A 9,305-nucleotide genomic window follows, 5' to 3' on the forward strand; every position below is an offset into this window, starting at 1 on the left:
TCATTTCGGACGTCATACAAGGACCATCCCTCTTCCGGAAACGCAGAAGCGTGCAAACACAGCAGTGCCGGGCGATAGCTGATATAGCTACCGGGAGGTACCCGGTTCGTGAAGCACACGATAAGAGTCCAGCTGAGGATGCATCGAGTCCTTACTCTTAAGGACATTTAATCGGACAAGGTAAATTCCGGGTTCAAGGGAGGCAGGGGGGATAGAGAGTGTACAAGCTCACGGTCTTGGGCAGATGAATATCTGAAAGGAACACTCACATTTTTGTAGCTAGCCTTTTCTTCATTAACTTTTTATGAATATATAGAACATATTCTTGTATGTGAAGAACATTGGAATGTGAAATATTCATATTTTCATGTCGGGTTAGCATAAGAGTGGGGAGGTTTCTTTCTACTTGTATTTCTCCATTGACTTCTATGGGGGAATACATGAATGCGCTCGTTTTTTGCGCTCATCGGTTTAGAGCGTGAGCGAAAACAGATTACTTTCAACTCATAATGCAAACGCAACCCGACACGCACAAAAAGCTTACTTCTAGCGCAATTAACGCTTGAATGTAAATATTAATTAGCGCACCACTTGTAATCTGGCCCTATGTCTCCGTAGGCACAATACCTGCCTCCTCCAGCTCTCTGAGCTTGGTGCACAGGCGCTAATATCATATGTGCGTATGCCGCTTAAATTATTTTCAACACCAAGTTCTATATTACTATATCTTGGATTTAGTCTGCCTTTTTCAAGACAATTGTAACTCACCTTGTGCCAGATTACAAGAGGTATGCAAAAAATGTCATTGTAGGATGCAAGTGGTTAATTATCCTTTCATTTACATGCAACATTTGTAGAAGATTATTTTATGAAGCATTCATTTTGTAACCAATTGCTCAATTATTTTGGATGTTAAACCCTTTTTAAACGATTTAACCTCATTGCTGGGTACAAACTAAACCTACATATCAGCAGAACATTCTTCTAACCTATTGTAGAAAAAAAGATTCAACTGCATTAGGAGCCTCTTCTTTACTGTGCTATTTTTATTCCTTAAAGGGACAGAAAACACTGAGATTTATGTGTCTTTCATTCTTAATTATGCACAGTAAAACAAATTTGTAATAAACTTTTATTGTTTATTTTCCTGTAATTTAAGTCTGAAAATTGAGATTTTCTACTCCTGACAAAGTACACGGCAGACTTCACAAGCCTAACCCTGCCACATATCTATCCCTAATTAGCAGCTTGCTATATAATCTATACTGATGAAGACAAACAATGGAAATGTTGCAGACACAATGACAGTGGCAAGCCCAACCATCTACAAACTTAATTCCAGCTTAGTTCCTTCAAGTAAAGAAAGTAGTGGGTGAAGTTTGACCAATAAAAACAACAAATCAAACAAGGTGTTAATCTGTTCTAATATAGTTCTGCTTATACGTTAATCTATTAGAAGACTGTAGACTTTTTAAACTTAAATGTTTGCCAGCCTGGAGTTATACATTACTTTTTGGCTTTGACAAAGGCCTGTTTTCCGGTCGAAACACGTTATGGCCTTATTTTTGCTTTTTCTCCTTTTTTGGACTACTTAGATAGTTCTGAAAGGGTGTCGTCCACATCTGACACCGACAATTACAGCTATCGGCCAGGAAAGCGGTTGACCTGTTTTTTTCCTTCAGATTTTTCGGATCTAATATTTTCTGACAGAGGGCCCACTTTCAGTTATGATTATCCTCAACTGGAAGTTTGTTCCATGAATCTACCACCCTTTTTTACAGAAAGGGTGGTGGTTTCGTGGAATAAACTTACAATTGAGGTGGTAAACACAAAGACTAATTTAAAAATGCCTGGGACATGCATGCGGCTATCCTAAGAAACGGCAACATGTGATATGGGTAGACTGACCTTTTTGGTTCTTATCTACTGTCAAATTCTATGTTCTTATATTTTTATCGCTTTTAAAGAAGAGTTAAAGTAATTATAGATCTGTTTGGGGCCTGCTTTCTTATATATACTCATAAAATAGCCTATCACTATTTATTTGCAGATTGTAATCTAAATAAAAGTTAAAGGGACACTGAACCCAATTTTTTTCTTTTGTGATTCAGATAGAGCATTACATTTTAAGCAACTTTCTAATTTACTTCTATTATCAAATTTTCTTCATTCTCTTGGTATCTTTATTTGAAATGCAAGAATGTAAGTTTAGATGCCGGCCCATTTTTGGTGAACAACCTGGGTTGTTCTTGCTGATTGGTGGATAAATTCATCCACCAATAAAAAAGTGCTGTGCAGAGTACTGAATCAAAAAAAAGCTTAGATGCCTTCTTTTTCAAATAAAGATAGCAAGAGAACGAAGAAAATTTGATAATAGGAGTAAATTAGAAAGTTGCTTAAAATTGCATGCTCTATCTGAATCACAGAAGAAAAAAATGTGGTTAAGTGTCCCTTTAATTTATATGTAACAGTGTGTACCCAATACCTCTTTTTTCTTAAGACTGCAGACATGTTCCAATCACAAGCTGTTTACTGTCCCTTAAAAACTCTGCAAGAGGGTTGCTCAAAAAAGTGTTTTGCCAACTCCTTGTCTGAAAGAGGGTTGATATTAATTAGAAGAGTATGGACCAATGGGCAGTTAGCATAGAAGCTGTGTGATGTATGTTTGCTTGCCTTGCACCTAGATTTTGGTTCCTTACATTTGTGAGTGAGCTACATTTTCAAGACAAATTTGGAATTTAGTAAAATGGTATACACTGTCTGGCACCCTCTTTTGTCTTTTCCAGGCAAACCATAGCAATTTGATATTTTTTCTGATCCAACTGTGATAATTAGAGGAGCGGCCTTGCTTTTAACCTTATCTTCACAATTACAAAAACAAATATATATCTTTTTCTATGCCTGGTCTAAGATTTGCTGTTAGGTTTACTTATTCTCAGCCTGCAAGAAAATACTGATACAATTCTGACACAATGGTAACTTCTATGTTCTGGAATAAGCAAAATATAATCCTAAAGTGTGATCTTTGTACCAGAGTATTGGGAGTTTGTCATGTCTGCTGAACTTTCTTTTTGCATTGCAGTATGTAAAAGTTTTCTACTATGTACCCATGTAAAGGTCTCTATGGCAAACCAATCCGTCACTTTAAAAACAAAACACAAAAAAAACAAAGCAAACTTTTAAAGGAACATTCTACTCAGAATTATATGTCTGCAACACAGCAACAGAGAGGTTAAATAAAAGCTGTTTAAATTTAAAGTAAATCAGGAAGTGTAAATGTCATTTGTAATAAGCTTATTTAACAAAGGAATATCTAGTTTTTAAAAAAAGAAAAAAAAAAGCACTTTAATTCAATTTGCTCTAATTAAAAAATGCTCTTTTAAATTAAATTAAGAAATTATTCCCTTTAAAAAGACATTAAACACTAAGGCAGGGATAGGCAAGGTGTCCGTACACAGACACTGGTGTCCGTGACTGGCCCGTGCAGTGTCCACCACCCATTTTGCGGTCGGGAGGGAGGAGTAGGACAGATGAATGCTGGTCCTGACTCCTCCTTGACGCAGGCGGCACCATGTTTTGCGAGGTTGGGGCCGCACCCACAGGACGCCGCCTAGTAGTGGGAAAGTGAGTGAGAGAGAGGGAAAAAGCAAGCTGCCTGCAGTGCAGCCTGTGTCAACCACCCGTGAGCCGTGATCCGTCCCAATTCCCTGATCTGTGCGGCAGCATGGTGCTGGTGTGTAGAAGACCGCCTCCTACTCTTATAAACCTTACCTAGCCAAATAGGTAACCAACCATGATGATCATGCGATTAACATCAAGGTGGGTGAGTTTGGTTAGGAGTTGCAGACTCTTAATACAAAAAAAAAAAGAAAGAAAGGTTAGAATTTTGAAAACATTTTATACTAGTATACTACAAGCAGTCTTTATATAAATGTTATTTTAAACTTGTTTGATTAGATGACTAATTTGTACTTGTGGAACTAGACCAGGGGCATCCAACAAGCAGCCCATTTGACAGCAGAGTGCTGCTCTTCTGACTTACAGAAACTTAGAATGTGTTGGCAGTTAGGTACCATTCGGCCTATCTAGTCTGCCCAATTTTCTGAATACTTTTATTAGTTCCTGGCCTTATCTTATATCTAGCATAGCCTTATGCCTATCCGATGCATTTTTAAACTCCTTCACTGTCTCTACCACTTCTGCTGGATTGCTATTCCACCATGCATCCACTAACCTCTCGGTAAAGAGAGTATTTTTTTGATGTTTTTAATTTGAAACGTACCTTGGTGTCCTTCACTAAGGTCTGTACTTTGGAAAATGTCCGCCACAGCCTTGATCCGTGCCTATCCCTGCACTAAGGGCAAGATAACAAGTGGGGCGTTATTTTTTTTCTATTTGAGTGATAACTGCGCTCAAAGTAAAAACTTAGCTTGGCCGAATTAGCACACATATTACAAGTTGAAAGGACTTTGGATATTACACACTAACACCTTCTCCTCATAGACTTTTATGGGGTGCGCTTAAAAAAAGTCTATTAGTTATCACTTGCGCACTAATCCAACACTGCGCTAGATCAACTGTGGTAAAGCCAAAGGTGCACTAGGAATACTGTACATTCCTATGTTACTCACAGAAGAAAATGTTCTTTTTATTTTTACACAGATATTTCTATATACATATATATAAATATATACACACACACACACATAAAAACATATTCAGCTAAATTACAAGTTTTGCGTTATGAGTGAAAAAGCATCTTTATGCTTCATAACGATGCTTTTTCCCTAAAGCCGCTATTACAAGTCTTGCAGGTATAGGTGAACCGTACACCTTTTTGGCCGTCATCCAACGTCAGTACCGCACTTTTAAAAATTCCTTTTTCAATGGGACTTTTATAGCGCCGGTATTACAAGTTTGCCTGGGAGGCCAAAAAGAGAGCGGTACACCCTATAACCACTAGATTCGTACCGCCATCTACAGTCAGTAGTTATGAGTTTTACATTACAAAGCTGTAACATAAAACTCATAACTAAAGTGTTAAAAAGTACACTAACACCCATAAACTACCTATTAACCCCTAAACCGAGGCCCTCCCGCATCGCAAACACTATAATAAATTAATTAACCCCTAATCGGCCACTCCGGACATTGCCGCCATTTAAAAAATGTATTAACCCCTATTCCGCCGCTCCCCGACATCGTCGCCACTATAATAAACTTATTAACCCCTAAACCGCCGCCCTCCCGCATCGCAAACACTATTTAAATATAATTAACCCCTAATCTCCCGTCCGCCCACACCACCGCTATAATAAACCTATTAACCCCTAAACCGCCGCCCTCCCGCATCACTATATAAATATATTAACCCCTAAACCTAACCCTAACGTAACACTAAGCCTAAGTCTAACCCTAACACCCCCTAACTTAAATATTATTAAAATAAATCTAAATAAAACTTACAATTATTACCTAAATAACCTATTTAAAACGTAATACATTCTTACCTGTAAAAATAAAACCTAAGCTAGCTACAATATAACTAATAGTTACATTGTAGCTAGCTTAGGTTTTATTTTTATTTCACAGGTAAGTTTGTATTTATTTTAACTCGGTAGACTAGTAAGTAAATAGTTATTAACTATTTACTAACTACCTAGTTAAAATAAATACAAAGTTACCTGTAAAATAAATCCTAACCTGCCTTACACTAAAATCTAACATCACAATAAAATAAATTAAATGAATAAAATGCAATTTTCTAAATTACAAAAAAATAAACACTAAATTACAAAAAATAAAAAACAAAATTATCAAAAATAAAAACGATTTACTCCTAATCTAATAGCCCTATCAAAATAAAAAAAGCCCCCACAAAATAAAAAAACCCCTAGCCTACACTAAACTGCCAATGGCTCTTAAAAGGGCCATTTGCGGGGCATTGCCCCAAAGAAATCAGCTCTTTTACCTGTAAAAAAAAATACAAACGCCCCCCAACAGTAAAACACACCACCCACCCAACCAAACCCCCCAAATTAAAACCTATCTAAATAACCTAGGCTAACCATTACCCTGAAAAGGGCATTTGGAGGGGCATTGCTTTTGGCATGCCCTGAAAAGGGCAATCATCTCTTTTACAAAGTGCCCAAACCCTAAGCTTAAAATAAAACCCACCCAAAAAACCCTTAAAAAAAACTAACACTAACCCCTGAAGATCCACTTACAGTTTTCGAAGTCCGGACATCCATCCTCATCTAGCCGGAGAAGTCCTCATCCAAGTGGGCAGACGTCTTCATCAAAGCGGGCAGGAGTACTCATCGAAGCGGCCTGAAGTCTTCATCCAGATGGCATCTGCTATCTTCATCCATCCGGTGCGGAGAGGATCCATCTTCAAGACATCCGGCGCGGAGCATCCTCTTCTTCCGATGGTCGCTGAAGAATGAAGTTTCCGTTTAAGTGACGTCATCCAAGATGACGTCCCTTACATTCCGATTGGCTGATAGAATTCAATCAGCCAATAAGGTGAAAAAATCCTATTGACTGTTGCAATCAGTCAATAGGATTGAGCTTGCATTCTATTGGCTATTCCAATCAGCCAATAGAATGCAAGCTCAATCCTATTGGCTGATTGTATCAGCCAATAGGATGAAAGCTCAATCCTATTGGCTGATTGCAACATTCCAATCAGTTAATAGGAGCTCACATTCTATTGGCTATTCCAATCAGCCAATAGAATGCGAGCTCAATCCTATTGGCTGATTGTGTCAGCCAATAGGATGAAAGTTAAATCCTATTGGCTGATTGCAACAGCCAAAAGGATTTTTTCACCTTTAATTCCTATTGGCTGATAGAATTATGTCAGCCAATCGGAATGTAAGGGACGCCATCTTAGATGACGTCACTTAAAGGGAAACTTCATTCTTCAGCTGCTGCTCTATAACTTGTCCGCCTGCTCTGAGGCAGCGGACAGAAATCAACCTGATCGACTATGATCGGATTGATTGACACCCTCTACTACCGGCCGATTGTCCGCAAATCTGCAGGGGGTGGCATTGCACCAGCAGTTCACAAGAACTGCTGATGTAAAGATAAATGCCAACAGCGTATGCTGTCGGCATTTATCGATGTGCAGCAGACATGATACTCTACTTCGTGTCATGTCCGCTCGCACATTGATACATATGCCCCTATAACTTTACTGTAGGACTCAAGATGTGCTAAATATTCTACTGCAGTTTTGACTTTCACTTGAGTGCAGCTTATAACTTTCTGCTTGTAATATGAGCACACGTTAAGGCGTTTCCTATCTCCATTGAAATATAGGTTGCGCTAGAGCGATGTTTGCTCTCTTGGTATCCCTTGTTGATAAAGAATATGCACATATCCTACACTAATTGGAGCTAGATGTTGATTTGTTCCTGGACATATTTGTCTGTTGTGATTGGCTAACTAGATGTGTTCAGCTAGCTGCTAGTAGTGCATTGTTGTTTGTTCAGCAAAGGATAACAAGAGAATGAAGCCAAATTGAAAATAGAAGTGAATTGGAAAGTTGTTTAAAATTGTGTTTTATCCAAATCATGTAATATATTTTTTGGTTTCCTGTCCCTTTAAGTCAAAACCAAATATTATGTCCTTTTGTTAATTCTATGTTTGAAGAAGAGGAAAGGGCAAGAGTTAAATGGAGATTTGATGATTAGGAGGGAAAAATGAGGTATGGAATCAGGAACTATTACTTTTTTCCTTTTTTTTCACGAGTGATTTTTGAGACAATTTTTTCCGTTCTTTTCCTTCCTCTTTTTATTTTTTTTTACATATGTTTTTTGAGACACTTTTACCTCCTTGACATACCCATAAAGGGCCTTAATAGTTGAAAAATTACATTCTCTAATCCATTAGAGCATGTCATTTTATGACTATCGACCCTGCTCTTCTGTGTGTTCAGCACCCACAAAGGGCTTAAACACACATTAGAAGTGCCACTAGTGACCCGCAGTGCATTGCTGGTTCCAAGCAGAACCCCCTACTAATCCAATCAGCAGTGCTAATTGCATGACTCAGATGTTTTTCTTTTTTATGTACACTGAATGTAAAACGTAAAAGTAACAGATTTCATGACTTAAATTTAACCCCTAGAAGCAAGAACCCGGCTTTAATGCCTTTAGGACGGCATGAAAAATCCTAACTGTTCCGGCGTCCTGCTCCCTCTCAATGCCTCCTGATCACTGGATCTTACTGGGGGATGTGCCGCCTAGCAACTCAGACAGTCCCCCAGGATCCATTCCGTTCTCAGGAGGAGTGACGATTGGTTGCTGCAACAATGTAACAGCCTGAGGGGCCATTTTTCAATCTCGGAGCATTTGCTGGAGTCAATACGCTCGCCAGACATCACCAGACATTGCTGCCGCGAATCCACTTACGATAACCTTATTTATTCAAAAGTCTGTCAAAAACACGCGTGTCAAGTAGATACTGTTGATAAATAAGAGTCATCGATGTTGTGGAAATTCTGCTTTTTCCAACTTTATTCATACCATATCATTACTGTCATGAACAAGCACATTTTTCTAAAGCTTATCTTTTATTTTTCATCTGTTAATGATATTCTCACATAAATTAATGTGTATTTGCCTTTCTAGAAATCATGATATGACTATTTCGTGTTTTTTTCTTTTTTTAAAATGATTATTAATGCACATACGTGTATATATATATATATATATATATATATATATATGTGTGTGTTATGTTAGAAATCTTTTCCAAAGATATTTACATGTCCCTATATTTTATTTTGTTCTAAACAATGTTGTCTTTCATATCTCTGTGTTTATTTATACAACTATATGTATATAGTGTAAATGTATTATTATTATGAGCAAGAATAATATGTGAATGTAACATGTAATCAGGGTATCATATGTATTTATTTGCAATAAATGGGTATTTTAAGAGCTGGGCCAGTTTTCTCTCTGCACTTGTGTAACCCTTCCTGATTACAGTCTAGTTTTAAACACCACCCCTACACAGGTGTTATAAAATGGGCTGGCATATTAGATGACATTTCTTAATGAAAATGAAATTCAAGAGAAGGCAGAAAAACACTGAAAATATCATGAGAGTAAAGAGGTGATTTTAATTTCTGCTGTATCTGATTCATGACAGTTTAATGTTAGGTGGACTATCCCTTTGAGCTATCATCTTAAGATTATATTGAATCAAACATCAATTGATTTTTAAAATCATTGTCAAAAATATTACACTGTGTGTCCTAATGTCATCATCAATGTTTAACTTTAATACTA

This window comes from Bombina bombina, chromosome 4 (genome assembly GCF_027579735.1).
Source record: "Bombina bombina isolate aBomBom1 chromosome 4, aBomBom1.pri, whole genome shotgun sequence".
Classification (NCBI taxonomy): domain Eukaryota; kingdom Metazoa; phylum Chordata; class Amphibia; order Anura; family Bombinatoridae; genus Bombina; species Bombina bombina.